The sequence below is a fragment of the Rhipicephalus microplus genome, unplaced genomic scaffold (genome assembly GCF_043290135.1).
Source record: "Rhipicephalus microplus isolate Deutch F79 unplaced genomic scaffold, USDA_Rmic scaffold_328, whole genome shotgun sequence".
NCBI classification, from domain to species: domain Eukaryota; kingdom Metazoa; phylum Arthropoda; class Arachnida; order Ixodida; family Ixodidae; genus Rhipicephalus; species Rhipicephalus microplus.
Window position 1 is genome coordinate 117,501 of NW_027464896.1, and position 10,000 is coordinate 127,500.

Below are 10,000 nucleotides of genomic sequence, written 5' to 3' on the forward strand. Positions count from 1 at the left end.
TTTCGCGCCGCCCCGGCTGACGCGGTTTCGTGCCGCCCCGGCAGACGCGGTTTTTTGCGCCGCCCCGGCTGACGCGGTTTTTGCCGCCCCGGCTGACGCAGTTCGGACTTAGCACTTTTTGGCTGAGCCTGGCTGGTGGCCCACTCACTCGATCGCCATGTCTGTTAGCCACAGTTTTCCCGGTGGTGCCGCACCCGGGCTCGCCCCGGCTGACGCAGTTTTCGCGCCGCCCCGGCTGACGCGGTTTCGTGCCGCCCCGGCAGACGCGGTTTTCGCGCCGCCCCGGCTGACGCGGTTTTTGCCGCCCCGGCTGACGCAGTTCGGACTTAGCACTTTTCGGCTGTGCCTGGCTGGCGGCCCACTCACTCGATCGCCATGTCTGTTTGCCACAGTTTTCCCGGTGGTGCCGCACCCGGGCTCGCCCCGGCTGACGCAGTTTTCGCGCCGCCCCGGCTGACGCGGTTTCGTGCCGCCCCGGCAGACGCGGTTTTCGCGCCGCCCCGGCTGACGCGGTTTCGTGCCGCCCCGGCAGACGCGGTTTTTTGCCGCCCCAGCTGACGCAGTTCGGACTTAGCACTTTTTGGCTGAGCCTTGCTGGCGGCCCACTCACTCGATCGCCATGTCTGTTTGCCACAGTTTTCCCGGTGGTGCCGCACCCGGGCTCGCCCCGGCAGACGCGTTTTTTTTTTTCTTTCGCCCCGGCTGACGCAGTTTTCGCGCCGCCCCGGCAGACGCGGTTTTCGCGCCGCCCCGGCAGACGCGGTTTTTTGCGCCGCCCCGGCTGACGCGGTTTTTTGCCGCCCCGGCTGACGCAGTTCGGACTTGGCACTTTTTGGCTGAGCCTGGCTGGCGGCCCACTCACTCGATCGCCATGTCTGTTTGCCACAGTTTTCCCGGTGGTGCCGCACCCGGGCTCGCCCCGGCTGACGCAGTTTTCGCGCCGCCCCGGCTGACGCGGTTTCGTGCCGCCCCGGCAGACGCGGTTTTTTGCGCCGCCCCGGCTGACGCGGTTTTTTGCCGCCCCGGCTGACACGGTTCGGACTTTGCACTTTTCGGCTGTGCCTGGCTGGCGGCCCACTCACTCGATCGCCATGTCTGTTTGCCACAGTTTTCCCGGTGGTGCCGCACCCGGGCTCGCCCCGGCAGACGCGTTTTTTTTTTTTTTTTTCTTTCGCCCCGGCTGACGCAGTTTTCGCGCCGCCCCGGCTGACGCGGTTTCGTGCCGCCCCGGCAGACGCGGTTTTTTGCGCCGCCCCGGCTGACGTGGTTTTTGCCGCCCCGGCTGACGCAGTTCGGACTTTGCACTTTTTGGCTGAGCCTGGCTGGCGGCCCACTCACTCGATCGCCATGTCTGTTTGCCACAGTTTTCCCGGTGGTGCCGCACCCGGGCTCGCCCCGGCAGACGCGTTTTTTTTTTTCCTTCGCCCCGGCAGACGTGGTTCCCCCCCCCCCCCCCTCCGTCTTTCTTTTTGTTTTTTTTTTCGCCGCGGCTGAAGTGGATTTTTCGGTGCCTCGACGCCCCGGTAGTCGCGGTTTTTCCGTTTCCGCACGGCCCCGGCTGACGCTGCTCGGTCACAGTCGCCTTTTGTGGTGATTGCAGACTTCTTGAGCGCGGGTGTTTTTTTTTTTTGTTGTTGTTGTTGTTTTATTACGCATTCGCTCCAGCAGACGCTGTTTAGACTTTTTGTTTCCTCTTTTATCCTGCGACGAGGTGACGAGGTTTATTCGGTGCCCCGCCGCCCCGGCTGAAGTGATTTTTCCTGTCCCGTGCCGCCCCGGCTGACGCGGTTGGGACTTCGCGTTTGTTCGGCCGCCACGGGTTTTGGCGCACTCGCTCGGTTGCTTGTTGTTGCCACTTGTTGCGAACCCAGGTTTCTTGAGCGAGCGCGGGCGTTTTTTCTTCCTTTCTTTCTTTGTTCTATGTGTTAGCGAATCGGCCTTTAATATCACACGAGGACTCACAACCAACAATTTTCAGTTTGAAGTGTAAAAAATCTGCAGGTGTTGACGTAACTGACTTGCCCCGTACCCTTGAGTACATCCATGAAGTTCTCGTAGTACTACTAAATCGCATTATTCCAAGTGGAGAAATTCCCATAAACTTGCAAACCTCTACACGAAAATCGGTGCGCGTGATAAAGTTGAAAATTATCGTCCGATATCAAATGTGCCTTCTATAACACAAATTCTAGGAAAAAAAAAAAAAAAAAACACTTGTTCGCCGTTTTCTGCGCCGTGACTGGCAGCACTCCGGCGAAGCGAAACGGGGTCGATTCGAGCACGATATCGGCGTCTTTCGACGTGCTCGCCGGCGACCGTCGCACGAGTACGTCGCACGAGCGCGTCTGCCGGGGCGCCGTTTGCGAAGCCGACGCAAAAGTGGGAACCGCCGCTCGGATGATCGCCGCTTTCGGCAGAGTGAGTGTTGGCACTCCGGGGAAGCGAAACAGCGTGAATGCGCCCACGAAATCGGCGTATTTTGAAGTGCCCGCCGGCGACCGTCGCACGAGTACGGTAAACCGCGTCAGCCGGGGCGTAGTTCGGGACGCCGACGAAAAAGTGGGAAGCGCAACTCGGATCTTCGCCGTTTTTGCAGGAGTGAGTGGCGGCCCTCCTGCGAGACCAAGAAGCATCGATTCGTGCACGAATTCGGCGCCTTTCGACGTGATCGCCGGCGACCGTCGCTCGAGTAGGGCAAACCGCGTCTGCCGGGGCGGGCTTCGGGACGCCGATGCGAAAGTGGGAAACGCTGCTCGGATGTTCGCCGTTTTTGGCCGAGTGAGTGCTGGCACTCGGGCGAAGCCAAACGGGGCCGATTACGGCACGATATCGGCGTCTTTCGACGTGCCCGCCGGCGACCGTCGCACGAGTACGGTAAACCGCGTCAGCCCGGGCGGAGTTCGGGACGCCGATGCGAAAGTGGAGAACGCCGCTCGGATCTTCGCCGTTTTTGGAGGAGTGAGTGGCGGCACTCCGGAGAAGCCAAGGAGCGCCAATTAGCGCACGATATCGGCGTCTTTCGACGCGCTCGCCGGCGACCGTCGCACGAGTAGGGCAAACCGCGTCTGCCGGGGCGGGGTTTACGACGCCGACGCAAAAGTGGGAACCGCCGCTCGGATGTTGGCCGTTTTTGGCAGAGTGAGTGCTGGCACTCCGGCGACGCGAAAGAGCGCGAATGCGCCCACGAAAGTGGCGTATTTGGACGTGCGTGACGGCGACCGCTGCAGGAGTACGAAAAACCACGTCAGCCGGGGCGAGCGACACACGGCGGTCTGGGTGCTTATCGCTGCTATTATAGGGGCACCCCGGCAGACGCAGAAAAAAAAAAAAAATTTTCGACCTTCTTTTTTGCTGGTCGAGCTCGGGTAACCCAGGTCGCAATGGGAGCCGCGCACGAAAGCGGCGTCGCGAGACGCGTTCGCGGTCGCTAGTCGCACGAGCTCGGCAACCGCGTCAGCCGGCGCGGAGTTCGGGATGCCGACGGCTAAGTGGGTACCGCTGCTCGGATGTTCGCCGTTTTTGGCCGAGTGAGTGCTGGCACTCCGGTGAAGCCAAGGAGCGCCAATTCGTGCACGATATCGGCGTCTTTCGACGTGCCCGCCGGCCACCGCCGCACGAGTACGGCAAACCGCGTCTGCCGGGGCGGGGTTCGCGACGCGTACGCAATAGTGGGAACCGTCGCTCGGATGTTCGTCGTCTTTGGCCGAGCGAGTGCTGGCACTCCGGCGAAGCGAAACGGGGCCGATTCGGGCACGATATCGGCGTATTTCGACGTGCTCGCCGGCGACCGTCGCACGAGTACGGCAAAGCGCGTCTGCCGGGGCGAGGTTTGCGACGCCGACGAAAAAGTGGGAAGCGCCGCTCGGATCTTCGCCGTTTTTGCAGGAGTGAGTGGCGGCCCTCCTGCGAGACCAAGAAGCATCGACTCGCGCACGATATCGGTGTCTTTCGACGTGCCCGCCGGCCACCGCCGCACGAGTACGGCAAACCGCGTATGCCGGGGCGGGGTTGGCGACGCCGACGCAAAAGTGGGAACCGCCACTAGGATGTTCGCCGTTTTTGGCAGAGTGAGTGCTGGCACTCCGGCGAAGCGAAAGAGCGCGAATGCGCCCACGAAAGTGGCGTGTTTGGACGTGCTTGACGACGACCACCGCAGGAAAACGAAAAACCACGTCAGCCGGGGCGAGCGACCCATGGCGGTCTGGGTGCTTATCGCTGCTATTATAGGGGCACCCCGGCAGACGCAAAAAAAAAAAAAAAAATTTTTTTCGACATTCTTTTTTGCTCGTCGACCTCGGGTGACCCAGGTCGCAGTGGGAGCCGCGCACGAAAGCGGCGTCGCGAGACGGCTTCGCGGTCGCTAGTCGCACGAGCTCGGCAACCGCGTCTGCCGGGGCGGAGTTCGGGACGCCGACGGCTAAGTGGGAACCGCCGCTCGGATGTTCGCCGTTTGTGGCCGAGTGAGTGCTGGCACTCCGGCGAAGCCAAACGGGGCCGATTCCGGCACGATATCGGCGTCTTTCTACGTGCTCGCCGGCGACCGTCGCACGAGTACGGCAAAGTGCGTCTGCCGGGGCGGGGTTTGCGACGCGTACGCAATAGTGAGAACCGTCGCTCGGATGTTCGTCGTCTTTCGCCGAGCCAGTGCTGGCAATCCGGCGAAGCCGAACGGAGCCGATTCGGGCACGATATCGGCGTCTTTCCACGTGCTCGCCGGCGACCGTCGCACGAGTACGGTAAACCGCGTCAGCCGGGGCGGAGTTCGGGACGCCGATGCGAAAGTGGGAAGCGCCGCTCGGATCTTCGCCGTTTTTGGAGGAGTCAGTGGCGGCACTCCGGTGAAGCCAAGGTGCGCCAATTCGTGCACGATATCGGCGTCTTTCGACGTGCCCGCCGGCCACCGTCGCACGAGTACGGCAAACCTCGTCTGCCGGGGCGGGGTTTGCGACGCCGACGCAAAAGTGGGAACCGCCGCTCGGATGTTCGCCGTTTTTGGCAGAGTGAGTGCTGGCACTCCGGCGAAGCGAAAGAGCGCGAATGCGCCCACGAAAGTGGCGTGTTTGGACGTGCTTGACGACGACCACCGCAGGAAAACGAAAAACCACGTCAGCCGGGGCGAGCGACCCATGGCGGTCTGGGTGCTTATCGCTGCTATTATAGGGGCACCCCGGCAGACGCAAAAAAAAAAAAAAAATTTTTTTCGACATTCTTTTTTGCTCGTCGACCTCGGGTGACCCAGGTCGCAGTGGGAGCCGCGCACGAAAGCGGCGTCGCGAGACGGCTTCGCGGTCGCTAGTCGCACGAGCTCGGCAACCGCGTCTGCCGGGGCGGAGTTCGGGACGCCGACGGCTAAGTGGGAACCGCCGCTCGGATGTTCGCCGTTTGTGGCCGAGTGAGTGCTGGCACTCCGGCGAAGCCAAACGGGGCCGATTCCGGCACGATATCGGCGTCTTTCTACGTGCTCGCCGGCGACCGTCGCACGAGTACGGCAAAGTGCGTCTGCCGGGGCGGGGTTTGCGACGCGTACGCAATAGTGAGAACCGTCGCTCGGATGTTCGTCGTCTTTCGCCGAGCCAGTGCTGGCACTCCGGCGAAGCCGAACGGAGCCGATTCGGGCACGATATCGGCGTCTTTCCACGTGCTCGCCGGCGACCGTCGCACGAGTACGGTAAACCGCGTCAGCCGGGGCGGAGTTCGGGACGCCGATGCGAAAGTGGGAAGCGCCGCTCGGATCTTCGCCGTTTTTGGAGGAGTCAGTGGCGGCACTCCGGTGAAGCCAAGGTGCGCCAATTCGCGCACGATATCGGCGTCTTTCGACGTGCCCGCCGGCCACCGTCGCACGAGTACGGCAAACCTCGTCTGCCGGGGCGGGGTTTGCGACGCCGACGCAAAAGTGGGAACCGCCGCTCGGATGTTCGCCGTTTTTGGCAGAGTGAGTGCTGGCACTCCGGCGAAGCGAAAGAGCGTGAATGCGCCCACGAAAGTAGCGTATTTGGACGTGCTTGACGGCGACCGCCGCAGGAGTACGAAAAACCACGTCAGCCGGGGCGAGCGACCCACGGCGGTCTGGGTGCTTATCGCTGCTATTATAGGGGCACCCCGGCAGACGCAGAAAGAAAAAAAAAATGGGGACATGGCGTGCGTCACCGTGCGGCTTCGCAGCGTTGCCGAAGTCGCCGAGCCCTTCGACTGAGCCGAACGGCGGACAGGGAACGTTGGTCGGCCGTTCTAACCTGTCGGTGCCACGCCGAGACGTCGTTAAGGAAAACCGCGTCGTGGGCCTCTACGACGCCGTCGAGTCGTTGTACGTTTGGTGTCCAGCGTGTCGGCGGCGAGTAGCGGACACGTCGTTCACGACTTCGGTCTTTCGCAGTCGACGCGAACTTGCGGAGAGTCGTGGTGCCTCACGTTTTCGGCAGAAACCGCGGCGGAATTTTCCCGTGCGTGCGCGCACGACCTCGGTGCTGTGCCGTCAGCGTAGTGTTGCACAAACTCGTGGCCTACCCAAGGTGCGGTACGTTTGCGGCCGTATCCTCGGTGGGAATTTCGTGAGTAGGGTCGCAAATTCTACGACCTCGGCGGGTTTGAGAGCGACGTAGACTTGTGGCACGCTCAACATGCCACACGTTTCGGGGCACACCCGCGGTGAAATTTTCTCGAGTACGCTCGTATTAGGGCCCAAGGAGGTCTGGGTACTTATCGCTGCTATTATGTGGGGGTTCTCGTGAGCGGCGTACGCGAAAGCGACCGGGTGTCTGATATGCGGCGGGCTTCGGCCTCGTCAAGCGTGTCCTCGGGTCTGCTCCAGGGGAATCCACGGCAGTCGTCTGCAGCCTCATCCGCTTGATGCGTTAGGGGCTGGTTGTCGGACGGTGCCGTTTTACCACGATATCGAGGTGTGTTCCGTGTCGTCCTCGGGCGATTCAGATGCGAAAGCGCCGAAGACGCGGGCGTGACCCGTCGTCTGGCGGCTTTGCAGTCTCGGCTCCGTTGCTAGTTCCGGCCGGTCCACCGACAGTGCAGCGGGCTTGGGCAACCCGCACGGCGCGACCGAGTCGATGCAACGAAAAAGAGCGAGCATGAACGTGCTTCTTGCCGCACGGCTCCCACTCGTCTTTCGGGAAGGTTGTGCCGTAGCGAGCTCGAACGCCGTCATCTCGGAGTGCAAAATAAGCGTGTTGGGGCGCCTGAAGGTGGCCTCCGCCGCACACAGACTGCGTCCGGCCCGCCGAGGGCGAGGACGGACGCGCAGTCGAACGATTACCTGGTTGATCCTGCCAGTAATCATATGCTTGTCTCAAAGATTAAGCCATGCATGTCTAAGTACATGCCGAAATAAGGCGAAACCGCGAATGGCTCATTAAATCAGTTATGGTTCCTTAGATCGTTTCTTCCTACTTGGATAACTGTGGCAATTCTAGAGCTAATACATGCAGTGAGCCTGGAGCCCTTTGGGTAACGGGTGCTTTTATTAGACCAAGATCGATCGGGTTTCGGCCCGTATTGTGTGGTGACTCTGGATAACTTTGTGCTGATCGCATGGCCACGAGCCGGCGACGTTTCTTTCAAGTGTCTGCCTTATCAACTTTCGATGGTAGGTTACTTGCTTACCATGGTTGTTACGGGTAACGGAGAATCAGGGTTCGATTCCGGAGAGGGAGCCTGAGAAACGGCTACCACATCCAAGGAAGGCAGCAGGCGCGCAAATTACCCACTCCCGGCACGGGGAGGTAGTGACGAAAAATAACAATACGGGACTCTTTTGAGGCCCCGTAATTGAAATGAGTACACTCTAAATCCTTTAACGAGGATCAATTGGAGGGCAAGTCTGGTGCCAGCAGCCGCGGTAATTCCAGCTCCAATAGCGTATACTAAAGCTGCTGCGGTTAAAAAGCTCGTAGTTGGATCTCAGTTCCAGACGAGTAGTGCATCTACCCGATGCGACGGCTCGGACTGAACATCATGCCGGTTCTTTCTTGGTGCACTTCATTGTGTGCCTCGAGATGGCCGGTGCTTTTACTTTGAAAAAATTAGAGTGCTCAACGCAGGCGAGTCGCCTGAATAAACTTGCATGGAATAATAGAACAAGACCTCGTTTCTGTTCTGTTGGTTTTTGGAATACGAGGTAATGATTAAGAGGGACGGACGGGGGCATTCGTATTGCGGCGCTAGAGGTGAAATTCTTGGACCGTCGCAAGACGAACTACTGCGAAAGCATTTGCCAAGAATGTTTTCATTGATCAAGAACGAAAGTCAGAGGTTCGAAGGCGATCAGATACCGCCCTAGTTCTGACCATAAACGATGCCAACCAGCGATCCGCCTGAGTTACTCAAATGACTCGGCGGGCAGCTTCCGGGAAACCAAAGTATTTGGGTTCCGGGGGAAGTATGGTTGCAAAGCTGAAACTTAAAGGAATTGACGGAAGGGCACCACCAGGAGTGGAGCCTGCGGCTTAATTTGACTCAACACGGGAAAACTTACCCGGCCCGGACACTGGGAGGATTGACAGATTGAGAGCTCTTTCTTGATTCGGTGGATGGTGGTGCATGGCCGTTCTTAGTTGGTGGAGCGATTTGTCTGGTTAATTCCGATAACGAACGAGACTCTAGCCTATTAAATAGGTGCGGGGTTCCCAGCACCTTACAACCTTCTTAGAGGGACAAGCGGCTCCTAGCCGCACGAAACAGAGCAATAACAGGTCTGTGATGCCCTTAGATGTCCGGGGCCGCACGCGCGCTACACTGAAGGAAGCAGCGTGTCTTTATCCCTGTCTGAAAAGACTGGGTAACCCGTGGAACTTCTTTCGTGATTGGGATAGGGGCTTGCAATTGTTCCCCTTGAACGAGGAATTCCCAGTAAGCGCGAGTCATAAGCTCGCGTTGATTACGTCCCTGCCCTTTGTACACACCGCCCGTCGCTACTACCGATTGAATGATTTAGTGAGGTCTTCGGACCGATGTCCGGCGCGGCCTTTCGGTTGCGCCGGTCTGTTGGAAAGATGACCAAACTTGATCATTTAGAGGAAGTAAAAGTCGTAACAAGGTTTCCGTAGGTGAACCTGCGGAAGGATCATTAACGGATTGTGAAGGGTGAGCGCCTCAGCTGCGTCTGCGCCCGACACTTTCTGCCGCTGACCCCGTTTGGACGCGGGGTCGGCTTTTCCCCACGGGGCTGCCTGAATGTGGAGCGGCACCCCGTGACAAATTGTTGCGCCCAGCGGACGCCAACACCGCGACCTTGGACGGTCGGCCAGGTGGCGGACGCGGGTACAAACGGCGCAACGCACTCATAGGTCGGCTTTCGACCCGCCACTGCACCGTGGCTCGAAGCGCTCGAAATGCGCGACCCGACCGCTGCGGGACCGCCTAGTACTGTAAACAGGAGCGGCGGAGCGCGAACGGCGAGTCGTGGTTACGTCGGTAGAAGGCGAGGCTGCGCGTTCCCGAAACGCCAGCCGAGTGCCCTCCCGACCGTTCGAGCGTGCAAGAACGAGACCCGACAATCGCGCGGCGACTGCCAAGTACGAGAGGAACGGCACAAGCGTCGGCGGTCGGTCAAGGAACTGGCGATGTGACGGGTCCGCTGTGCACCAGTGCATACCGTCCCGCCGTCCGCGGCAAGCGCCTCCGCGTCCTCGGGTGACGGAGGCTGCCGGTCGGTTCTTGCAGGCGAGGGATCTCGCTGGCACCGGTTCGCGTTGACGCGCGGCCGGTCATGGCACGGCGATGCGACGGCCGAGGTGCGCAGTACTCGATGGAGGAACCGCACGCTCCGATGACCGTCCCGCCCTCCGCGGCGTATGCGTACCGACCGTAATGGTTGCAGCAGCGCCGGCCGGCTTTTGAATTCGCCACACGAAACACGGTGCGAGATCGCGGTTAGGGGAGCGTCGACGTTGCCAGGCGTTTTGCTTGCTGCCGAGGGAAAGGCGGCACGGCCACGTCGCGCTCGTCGCGATTAGCGGGTCTGCGCGCTTTGGGAAGGTGCCGCAACGACTTG

The 10,000-nt window shown here is 60.4% G+C and overlaps 1 non-coding gene across 1 annotated transcript; it reads left to right on the plus strand.

Moving 5' to 3' along the window:
* Positions 1-7,261: 7,261 nt before the first annotated feature.
* Positions 7,262-9,076, plus strand: LOC142793751 (small subunit ribosomal RNA). Its single transcript, XR_012891793.1, has one exon. It is a non-coding gene; the product is annotated as a small subunit ribosomal RNA (ribosomal RNA).
* Positions 9,077-10,000: the final 924 nt, after the last annotated feature.